The sequence below is a fragment of the Lactuca serriola genome, chromosome 2, assembly GCF_051521515.1.
Source record: "Lactuca serriola cultivar US96UC23 chromosome 2, Lser_US96UC23_V15, whole genome shotgun sequence".
Classification (NCBI taxonomy): domain Eukaryota; kingdom Viridiplantae; phylum Streptophyta; class Magnoliopsida; order Asterales; family Asteraceae; genus Lactuca; species Lactuca serriola.
The window spans coordinates 91,857,013-91,869,860 of record NC_136409.1 but is presented as its reverse complement, the minus strand read 5'-3'; positions in this window follow the sequence as shown (position 1 = coordinate 91,869,860).

Sequence of the window (12,848 nt, the reverse complement as noted above, 5' to 3'; positions counted from 1 at the left end):
AATGAGAGTCATAGTAATAGAGTAGTTAACTGCCAATTTACTGGTATTAATGATGTAATACAAGTTCATGAAAAATGACCTAACAGTAGGTCTTACATCAAACCATAAGGAAAATGTTGGCAATCTAGAGGTTTAATTAGAGTACTTTTAAGCTAGGAATGTTTACAGACAAGTGATCTATGAAAGATAGAGAAGGAAGGCTAGTCCTTTAAACAAAAGAGTGAGGTAACTAGATGTCTTCTACTGGCGACGATTACTTGTTGGGCGAATCCTCAGATCTGCTAGCTGACGCATAACTTCTTGAAGATGTCGTTCATGAGCCCTTTGACGTGCTCGGAGTTCCCTAACTTCGGCCGGGATGCAGCTAGCTGTTGCTGCAGAGCCTCGTTGGTCCTCCTTGTCCTGTCCATGGCTTCTTCAAGTTGGCAGATGCGAACAGTGTTGAGATTCGAGTTGGCATCCACTTCTACAACTCGACCAATGGCTGCTTGACCCTGCTCGACATTCCTGGCAATCCTTCGGACCATGATGGGCAGAACCCGATCTGCTGATCCTCCTTCGCTTATGTTGTAGAAGCTTCGGTCTCCATTGAAAGGTAAAGGTTGGCCATGCTCCTCGCTCCATCGGTTCAAGGATATTGCCCACAGGGGAGTGGGACCCTAAAATGTCGGACGGGGGTTGGGGTTCGGAGCTTCAGGAGGTAGGTTGTTAACTTCTGGCTCGGAGTCGGAGCTATCCGAAAAGCCTTCTGCTCGGTGGTCATCCAGAGGGATCTGGTGATCATCGTCCGACTCTTCGTCGAGCCATCCTCCATTGCCCTGGTTTGGGTAGTACAGATCGTCGGGAAGGTGGAAGCCAGCCATGATATCTATGCGAGAAAAGGGGAAAGGAAGATTAATAGACGTACTAACCAAAAATACTTATAATGTGATCGTCACGAGTTAGACCAATACTTGCATGATGCATACTAATTACATGTGACCGGGGCAGGATAGTCCGTCGAATAAGTGACCCTAACTCTAAATCCACAACCAAACAAGGAACAAGAAGTAAAGCAAAGATCACAGATTCTAAGTCTATAATGCCCTAATCACAGGTAACCGGAAAGTATCCATTTAGCAACTATTGCTCCACTAGTAACGACCCTTTTTAGTTCTCACATATGTATATTTTAGAGGTACAGAATACTCCTATAGTATTCTTATGCTAACGTTATTGTGGTAGTGTTGGTAAGTTTTAGACTTGTTGCAACACCACAACCAAACTTAGGCACATGCTAGTCACTCCCAGGAAAATGTAGTTGATCAGGCTACATCCCCCCAGATGTGACTATATGTCTCTAAGCCCAATTATGCTGTCCAACAATCTTAATACTTTTGTTCTGTTCTAGTGCGATACCGACTTCTGTGTTTTATAGAGGTGTATGTATATATACTTAGTTAAATCTTTTAAATACTTAACAGTATATATTCTTGGTCAGAGTGTTTTAGTCCCGAAGTGTTTATAGTTCGTATATCTTTTATAGGTTGATATACTTGATTCACTATAAACAATGCTCTGATACCAATCTGTCACACCCCAAAACCGATAACGGCGGAATACGTTTCGGGGTGGAGGACGTCATGTACAGTATCATCACAATTGCATAATACTAAAAACAAGAAACATACAACCATTTCATTACATAGAGAGTTTAATTACAAGTGTGTTCTGTAAAGTTTCAGTAGACACCAAAAGTAATACAAAAATAAGAGATGGATCTTGTATGCTCCACCTTCTCCAAAATGCTGCACCTGTACCTGTCTATCTTTGACATGAGGATACAAGTTATTTTGAAAACGAGTATCAGCATAAAGCTGGTGAGTTCATAAGAATTTAGTGTGAATTTTGTATAAAATGTATTAGAATATATAGTGTGAAAACCTGCAATTTACATTTATAAGTAGTAGAAAACCCTAGAAAATCCTATATTTTCCAGAAAATACGAAGTAAATGAAAAACTCTAAGTTGCATGTAAGTTTTATCATTGAAAACTGTTTGTTGTAAAAGTGTGGTACTAAATCTCCAGTATGTAGTAGATAGAGGAAAAGTTATGCTTGTTGACAGTAATAGTGGTGCGATCTTCCATTTGTAATAGATACTTATTTACTTCGGGATATTAACTGAGACCTTAGTCTTAGTATTTTAGTGTGGATATAGTGTATTCCTTTTATGTGACCAATAGTGTGAACAATAGAGGATCCCATGACCTTCCCGGTCATACATAGTGCAGTGAAGTAGTGCCATCCCTGGGCCTGCTCGGCTTGGACTGCGGTTAACAGTCGGGATATATAGTGTTTGCCCCGTATAGATCTATACATGTAGCGTCGCCTTCCTTCCGGAAAGCTCTGGTCACGGTGTGTAGCGCGTAGAGTGTCTTGTAGAGGATTAGTGTGTTATACTCTGGGTTAGTGCTTTCTCTTGTAATATAGTGTAGTAGTCTTTTGTATAGTTCATAGAGTGTTCTCTTATTCATGTATCATCTTGTAGTAGTATGAATTATAGAGTGTATCGTAGTAGTAGTAACAAGTAGTAGTGACCTTAACTATACCTATTATAGTTAACTTAGTGTGTATGGTTCTTGGCAAATATATGACTGAGACATCGAATGAGATGAAAATGTTCGTATCTAACACCAATATACATGATATATAACTAAGAAATCAACGACAGCTGGATGGATAACTAATACCCTAAGCCCACATCAAACAAGAACAGGAAATAAGGCGAGCTATCGGTCCTAAGCCCTTCAAGTCTTACTTATATAAATATATTAGTGGAGATACCTTTTATAAGAAAAGTAATTTAATAAAAATCTTAATGAAAGAAAGCATTTAGAAATTAGTTTATTTTTCTAAAGTAGTTTTGAAAACTTAAAGTTCTTTTATAAAGCGTAGTAATAAATCACATGTGATTTGAACTACGGATAGTAAATCACATGTGATTGATTTCCATAAAACATATGAAAACATTAGAAAGGTTCATTAAGGGGTATGAACTCACCTGAAATCGAGTAAATCGGGTAATTCGGGTGAAGGTGTCGGTTGAGCGTTTGGTGTCAATTAAGGACTTGTACATCTTTTAAGACCCTATTAACATATGAGATATGTGTTTTACAAGAAATTAGTCACTTATACTTTTTATTAAAACATTTACATATCCTATAATTGATTCGAGGTCTTATGGATTAGAAGTGGTTCTCGGGGATTGTACAAGACCAAAAAGGGGGTACTAGGGAGTCCAAGAGTTTAGTCCCTTGGAGTTTACGGCCCAAAGGCCACTCCTTGGGAGTTTACGGTCGTAAGCCTCATGGCTTGGCCGTGAACTCTTGTTTACTCCCCAATCTTTGATGTTAAGGTCCTTATTTCATCCCAAAAATTTTCTAGTGAAGGTTTAGGGCTTTTTAGGGGGTTTAAACCCTCATTTGATGAGGTTTGGGGGAGTTTACGGTCCTAGCTTATGCTTAGGACGTAAACTCTAAATTACCCCTCAAAATGTGATGTTTAATGGTCCCAAACTCGAAATGGAATTTCCAAAAATCATATCCCAAGCCTAAACATGCATTGGAAGGGTTTTTGGGGCATTTTACATGGAAAAAGGGTGTTTACGGCCTAAGCATGTGCTTGGGCCGTAAACCCTCGTTAATGCCCTAAAACTTATGGTTTTGATGCTCAAACACTCATAGGTAAAACCCCTAACTAGTATCCAAGCTTAAAAGAAGGAAATTTGGGACTTTTTGGCACATTTTGGGTGTTTACGGCCTAAGGAGGTTCTTAGGCCGTAAACTCCCATTTGATGGCCATATTGTGTGATTTTTGAGCTAATGCAATCATAAATGATATTTAGGACAAGTTAGGGTAGAAGATCTTACGTTTTGGAGGCGGGATTTGCGGTTTTTGGAGCCGGGACCGAGCTACAGAGAGAAAGTAGTGAGAGAGAGGAGTTTGAGTGGTAAAAGAGTTCAAGGAAGTGTTACCCTTCCTTATATAGGTCTCGGGTGTTGCACCCGGTACACGGCTACCCGATGCTAAAGTTTAAAGGGGTTTAAACTTTTTACCCGGGTTAAGTGGTTGAAAAATAATATAACTTTATTTCGTTAAATGGGACTAACATTAACGAGTTATATTTATTTTTACTAAAATAATAATCACATATGAAATATAAATAAATAATTAAATATTTATTTATTATACGACTCCAAATTACGAAACTTTTATAAATGACATATTCCGTTAGCGGAAACGGAATTATATAATGGATTTAACGTTGGGTTGTCACAGCTTTGATTTGCATTGTTTCATTCTTGAGCTCCACATTAAAAGTCTATGCAATTTAGCAAAGCTTTGATGAGCATTGTTTAATTCTTGAGTTCTACAATAGAAGTAGTCTTCGCAATTTAGCAATGCTTTGATGAGAATTGTTTAAGTCTTGAGTTCCATAATAGAAGTGTATGCAATTTATGCAAAGCTTTGGTGAGCATTCTTTCATTTTTGAGTTTCACATTAGAAGTCTATGCAATTTAACAAAGCTTTGATATGCATTATTTATTGAGTTCCACGATAGAAGTAGTCTTCGCAATTTAGAAAAGCTTTATGAGCATTGTTTAATTCTAGAGTTCCACAATAGAGGTCTATGCAATTCAAGCAAAGCGTTGATAAGAATTATTTCATTATTTAGTTCCACATTAGAAGTCTATGCAATTTAGTAAAGCTTTGATAACCATTGTTTAATTCTTAAGTACCTCAATAAAAGTCGTCTTCGCAATTTAGCAAAGCTTTGAAGAGCATTGTTTAATTCTTGAGTTCCACAATAGAAGTTTATACAATTTAAGCAAAGCTCTGATGAGCATTGTTTCATTCTTGAGTTCCGCATTAGAAGTCTATGCAATTTAGCAAAGATTTGATGAGCATTATTTAATTCTTGAGTTCCACAATAGTAGTCTTCAGAATTTAGAAAAGCTTTGATGAGCATTGTTTAATTATTGAGTTCCTTAACAGAAGTCTATGCAAATTACGCAATGCTTTGATGAGCATTGTTTCATTCTTGAGTTCCACATTAGAAGTCTATGCAATTTAACAAGGCTTTGATGAGCATTGTTTAATTCAAGAGTTCCACAATAGAAGTAGTCTTCACAATTTAGCAAAGCTTTGATGAGAATTGTTGAAGTCTTGAGTTCCACAATAAAAGTGTGTGCAATTTATGCAAAGCTTTGATGAGCACTGTTTCATTCTTGAGTTCCACATTAAAAGTCTATGCAATTTAGCAAAGCTTTGATATGCGTTGTTTATTGAGTTCCACAATGGAAGTAGTCTTCGCAATTTAGCAAAGCTTTGATGAACATTGTTTAATTCTTGAGTTCCACAATGGAAGACTATGCAATTTAAGCAAAGGATTAATAAGAATTATTTCATTCTTTAGTTCCACATTAGAAGTCTATGCAATATAGTTCAATAAGCATTGTTTAATTCTTGAGTAGCTAAATAAAAGTCGTTTTCGCAATTTAGCAAAGCTTTGAAGAGCATTGTTTAATTCTCGAGTTCCACAATAGAAGAGTATACAATTTAAGCAAAGCTTTGTTGAGCATTGTTTCATTCTTGAGTTCAACATTAGAAGTCTATGAAATTTAGCAAAGCTTTGGTGAGCGTTGTTTAATTCTTGAGTTCGACAATAGAAGTTGTCTTCATAATTTAGCAAAGCTTTAATAAGCATTGTTTAATTCTTGAGTTCCTCAATATAAGTCTATTCATTTTAAGCAATGCTTTGATAAGCATAGTTTCATTCTTGAGTTCCACAATAGAAGTCTATGCAATTTAAGCAAAGCTTTGATGAGCATTGTTTGATTCTTGAGTTCCACAGTAGAATTCTATGCAATTTAGCAAAGCTTTCATGAGCACTGTTTCACTCTTGGGTTCCACATTAGATGTCTATGCAATTTAGCGAAGCATTGATGAGCATTGTTTAGTTTTTCAGTTCCACAATAGCAGTAGTCTTTGCAATTTAGCAAAGCTTTGATGAGCATTTATAATTCTTGAGTTCCACAATAGAAGTGTATGCAATTTAAACAAAGCTTTGATGAGTATTGTTTCATTCTTGAGTTCCACATTAGAAGTCTATGCAATTTAGCAAATTTTTGATGAGCATCGTTTAATTCTTGAGTTCCACAATAGAAGTTGTCCTCGCAATTAAGCAAAGCTTTTATGAGAATTTCTTTATGCTTGAGTTCCACAATAGAAGGCTATGCACTTTAAGCAAAGCTTTGATGAGCATTGTTTCATTCTTGAGTTCCACATTAGAAGTCTATGCAATTTCGCAAAGATTTGATATGCATTGTTTATTAAGTTCCACAATAGAAGTATTCTTTGCAATTTAGCAAAGCTCTGATGAGCATTGCTTAATTCTTGAGTTCCACAATAGAAGTCTATACAATTTAAGCAAAGAATTGATAAGAATTATTTCATTCTTTAGTTCCACATTAGAAGTCTAGGCAAATTAGCAAAACTTTGATTACCATTGTTTAATTCTTGAGTATCTCAATAAAAATCGTCTTCACAATTTAGCAAAGCTTTGAAGAGCACTGCTTAATTTTTGAGTTCCACAATAGAAGTCCATACAATTCAACTGAAGCTTTGATGAGCATTGTTTCATTCTTGAGTTCCACATTAGAAGTCTATGCAATTTGGCAAAGATATGCTGAGCGTTGTTTAATTCTTGAGTACGACAATAGAAGTAGTCTTCGAAATTTAGCAAAGCTTTGATGAGCATTGTTTAATTCTTGAGTTCCTTAATAGAAATCTTTATAATTTAAGCAATGCTTTGATGTGCATTGATTCATTCTCGAGTTCCACATTAGAAGTCTATGCAATTTAGCAAAGCTTTATGAGCATTGTTTAATTCTTGAGTTCCATAATAGAAGTAGCCTTCGCAATTTAGCAAAGCTTTGATCAGACTTGTTTAAGTCTTGAGTTCCACAATAGAAGTGTACGTAATTTATGCAAAGCTTTGATGACCATTGTTTAAATTTTGAGTACCGCATTAGAAATCTATGCAATTTAGCAAAGCTTTGATATGCATCGTTTATTGAGTTCCACAATAGAAGTAGTCTTCGCAATTTAGTAAAGCTTTGTGAGCATTGTTTACTTGAGTTCCACAATAGTGGTCTATGCAATTCATTCAAAGCATTGATAAGAAATATTTCATTATTTGGTTCCACGTTAGAAGTCTTTGCAATTTAGCAAAGCTTTTATGAGCATTGTTTAATTCATGTGTTCCACAATAGAAGTAGTCTTCGCAATTTAGCTAAGCTTTAATGAGAATTGTTTAACTCTTGAGTTCCACAATAAAAGTGTATGCAATTTATGCAAAGCTTTGATGAGCACTGTTTTATTCTTGAGTTCCACATTAGAAGTCTATGCAATTTAGCAAACCTTTGATATGCATTGTTTATTGAGTTCCACAATGGAAGTAGTCTTCGAAATTTAGCAAAGCTTTGATGAACATTGTTTAATTCTTGAGTTCCACAATGGAAGTGAATGCAATTTAAGCAAAGCATTGATAAGAATTATTTCATTCTTTAGTTCCACATTATAAGTCTATGAAATTTAGTTCAATAAACATTGTTTAATTCTTGAGTACCTCAATAAAAGTCGTCTTCGCAATTTAGAAAAGCTTTGAAGAGCATTGTTTAATTCTCGAGTTCCACAATAGAAGACTATACAATTTAAGCAAAGCTTTGATGAGCATTGTTTCATTCTTGAGTTCAACATTAGAAGTCTATGAAATTTAACAAAGCTTTGATAAGCGTTTTTTAATTCTTGAGTTCAACAATAGAAGTTGTCTTCGCAATTTAGCAAAGCTTTGATGAGCATTGTTTAATTCTTGATTTCCTCAATAGAATTCTATTCAATTTAAGCAATGCTTTGATGAGGATCGTTTCATTCTTGAGTTCCACAATAGAAGTCTATGCAATTTAAGCAAAGCTGTGATGAGCATTTTTTGATTCTGGAGTTCCACAATAGAATTCTATGCAATTTAGCAAAGCTTTCATGAGCATTGTTTCATTCTTGGGTTCAACATTAGATGTCTATGCAATTTAGCAAAGCATTGATGAGCATTGTTTAGTTCTTGAGTTCCATAATAGAAGTAGTCTTTGCAATTTAGCAAAGCTTTGATTAGCATTGTTTAATTCTTGAGTTCCACTATAGAAGTGTATGCAATTTAAACAAATCTTTGATGAATATTGCTTCATTCTTGAGTTCCACATTAGAAGTCTATGCAATTTAGCAAAGTTTTGATGAGCATTGTTTAATTCTTGAGTTCCATAATAGAAGTAGTCCTCGCAATTTAGCAAAGCTTTTATGAGCATTTCTGTATGCTTGATTTCCACAATAGAAGTCTACGCACTTTAAGCATAGCTTTGATGAGCATTGTTTCATTCTTGAATTCCACATTAAAAGTCTATGCAATTTAGCAAAGCTTTGATGAGCATTGTTTTATTGTTGAATTCCACAATGAAAGTTGTCTTCGCAATTAGCAAAGCTTTGATGAGCATTTCTTTAATCTTGAGTTCCAAAAAAGAAGTCTATGCAATTTAAGAAAAGATTTGACGAGAATTGTTTCATTCTTGAGTTCCACATAAGAAGTCTACGCAATTTAGCAAAGCTTTGATGAGCATCGTTTCATTCTTGAGTTCCACAATATAAGTCTATGCAATTTAAGAAAAGCTTTGATGAGCATTGTTTGATGCTTGAGTTCCACAATAAAAGTCTATGCAATTTAGCAAAGCTTTCATGAGCTTTGTTTCATTCTTGGGTTCCACACTAGAAGTTTATGCAATTTAGAAAAGCATTGACAAGCATTGTTTAGTTCTTTAGTTCCATAATAGAAGTAGTCTTTGCAATTTAGCAAAGCTTTGAAGAGCATTGTTTAATTCTTGAGTCCCACAATAAAAGTGTATGCAATTTAAACAAAGCTTTGATGAGCATTGTTTCATTCTTGAGTTCCACATTAGTAGTCTATGCAATTTAGCAAAGTTTTGAAGAGCATTGTATAATTCTTGAGTTCCAAAATAGAAGTAGTCCTTGCAATTTAGCAAAGCTTTGATGAGCATTTCTTTATGCTTGAGTTCCACAATAGACATCTGTACACTTTAAACCAAGCTTGAGCATTGTTTCATTCTTGAGTTCCACAATAGAAGTGTATGCAATATAATCAAAGCTTTGATGAGCATTTTTTTCATTCTTTAGTTCCACATTAGAAGTCTATGCAATTTAGCAAAGTTTTGATGAGCATTGTTTAATTCTTCAGTTCCATAACAGAAGTAGTCTTCATAATTTAGCAAAGCTTTGATGAGAACTATTTAATTCTTTTTTTTTTTGAAAGAGCCAAAGCTCAGCAAACTTTATTAAAAAGTATAAAAGAATACAACATCAAAAAGTCAAGCAAAATACAATATTAACCAACCTATCCATAACCAACTACCAAACCACTTTCTAATAATAAGAAATAACCATCCAAAAACCCAATAAACCCTAATATCCTTAAAGGTAGCCCAAAGACTTATTGAAAGAGGGAAAAAAAGGTAACTTCACCCCCTTGCACCACCAATAACCCCAAAAAACATAATAACCAAAGCAAGGGGTAAGGCCCTTAAAAAAAACCTCAGTCCATAGGCTAACCTTTAAGAAAAAACACAGTAATCCCTCAACCCACATAACACAATACACAAAATACGACCAATAAAAGATAACACAAATAAACAACTCAAAAATGTAATAACAAAAAACCCCACGAAATAGCCATTCCCAAATCTTCTGTCCCTTTTTCTATTCTCCGTCCTCATCTTAGTCTTTAACAGGGAATCCTCCATCTTCTTGTAACTATTGCCCAACCCCATCCATTGCAACACCTTACTGCACCACAAACACAAAGTGAAACACAGCAAACTAACACCAAAACACCAGGGAATCAGAATAAGTTTCATACTAGACATGGCATCAATCACATGTCTAGGATTCTCTATTTGGGTAATCTCAATTAAGATCATATCCAAACAGAAAATCCCATAGGTACAAGTCACATGATTTGAGAGTAAACACTCCAACCAGTAACAAATTCCGTCAATTCCTTTGTATAAGCACTTATTCCATAAATACCCCCACCAAATTGCAGCAATAAGATCACCTCCATTAAACTGCCTCCACTGCCAATCCCAAAAACGAAACCCAACAATCAACATATTGGCAAACCAGAAAATGACATCCATTACTTAGATTTTATCCATTCCAGAAATACCCTAGGCCTTATAAATCTTATCATTGACCATTTTAGCCCTTTTCCTCAAACCCAACAGCTTTAACCGAATTTCATTTTCAATACAAGCTATCACCCCCTCAACCGAATTTCTTCTAATACTAAAAAGTCTAGCGTTTGGCCCTCCAAATATGAGCAACACAGCTAGCAAACATACATTTAATAATCAAATTCTCACCAGACTTCAAATTAAGCAAGCTGCACAACTTTAAAATCAAATCATTCCAGTCATCCGCCACCAAATTAATACCCATCTTATTGCAGAAATACCTCCAAATACTGATGGTATAATCACAATTAAAGAACAAGTGATTATGAGAATCAGGCACATTAGCACAGAACGGACAAAGTAATATACCAGACACTTCCCATCCTCTAACACGATCCTGAGTTTTTAATCTTTTCAAAATGGCCATCCACAAAATAAATGAGTTGCGAGGAATGCAATTAGTATACCAAACAATATCATGCCAAGGAACTTTATCTCCAAAGTTATTAATATCACACCACACCTGTTTACAAGAAATTTTTTTACACATACCCTTCTTATCCCTCCAACCTGCAACATCCCTCAAATTATGATCAATACAAAACATAAGAGCATCCTTCAATCCAGGGAACTTGTTAACCCATTCAACCGACCAAGTATAAGTATCATAGTCAAGAACATCACTGATCAAAGAAGAATCACTAAACCCAATACTAACCCAGTCTCTTCTAGATATAATTGAACAAAGAATACCCAATGGGTGCCACCAATCATGCCATAGAGAAGTATTCCTCCCATTTCCCACACACGAAACAATATGGGGCCTGACAATTTTCCTTACCTCTAGAAACCTCTTCCAAGTCCAACTCATACTTTTTTTCTGCAAAATGTCCCAAACATTTCTGTTACCAATATAATTGACTCTCACCCACTGCACCCACAGGGAATTTTTGTTATTAATCACATTCCACACATGTTTAGCTAGCAAAGCATCATTCCATTTCCTTAAATTCTTGACTCCCAGACCTCCATACTCCTTAGGCTTACAAATATCATACCAATTGTGTCACACCCCAAAACCAAGAACGGCGGAAACGTTCTGGGGCGGAGGACGTCATGTAAAGTATCACAACACAGTAAAAGTAAACAAGCAAACAACATCATCCATTGCATTAAATATATAATTTTAATACAAGTGTGTTCTGTACAGTTATAGACACCAAAAATAATGTAAGTCAAAATAAAGAGATGAGTCCTGAATGCGCTCCATCTTCTCAAAAGCTGGTCTCGGTACCTGTCTACTGATGACCTGAGAATACAAGTTATTTTGAAAGAGTTTATCAGCATTAAGTTGGTGAGTTCATAAGTATTTTAGTGTCGGTGTTTGTTATCAAAACGTTTGAACATGTCTCCATTGTAGGTTTGTAGAATGTATGTAAATGTTTGTAAAAGTTTGTAAAAGTTTGAATCTTTCAGAAAAACCTATATTTTCTATTAAAAGTAGCCTTCTCCCAAGGCGTAACTGTTTTGTACGTCTGTTTATCGTAAAAGTGGGTAATTTTCCAAGTGTAACTATCATTATCAAAATATAGTTTATACATTATTATTTAAGTGAAATAGTCACTAAATGTATATATAAAGGATAAATTACTGTAGTACTTGTAGCATTGTATTATGATAACTACTGTTGTACTATCTACCTTAAACCGGATTTATATTAAGGTATCATGTGATAAATTGTACCATACTATCGACTGAGTAACAACAACAAATGTAGGTCGTAAAAAGGTATGACGTTTGGCACCCGCAGACCTGCAAGTCCGGCTGTAGCTAGCAGCAAGGTGTAGGATAGTCAATCCAGTATAGATCTATACGTAAACTCACGCTCTCCCTCCAAGAGACTCTGGTTACAACTCGGGCCATGACATTTAAGGCATGCTCCGATACAGTGGATCACATTTATGTAAGTATATGTATGTATATGTATATGTAATGTTCCTGTGCTAGTATCGTTGTATATGTTCTCTTTCTAGTATAGTTGTATATGTTCTCATAGTAATATCATGTATATGTTCTTGTACTAATATAATGTATATGTTCTCGTTAGTAATGTAATGTATATATTCTCATAGTAATAAGTATTGACTTGTGAATGAACTGACTCATTGATCTAGCAAAAGTATAAGTGTAATCCTGTGTTACCCCGATGGTAACTTACTAATGATGTAACTGATACGCATGAATATAGAAGTACTTTTATGTCTATATAAGCACATATGATATATAATTAATATTGAAACGACCCTCGGACAGCTACCCGACATCCCACCAGACCACATCCAAATCGAGGAAAAGGAAATAGGGCGGATGGCCTTCCTAAGCCTTTTAAACATTTCTTATATATCTATGCATATATGGACATGCAATTTATAAGAAGTATAATAAAGTTTAAATAAAAGTATTTGATAAGTAAAAGAGTTTGTAAAACATTTTGAAGTAAAACAGTTTGATA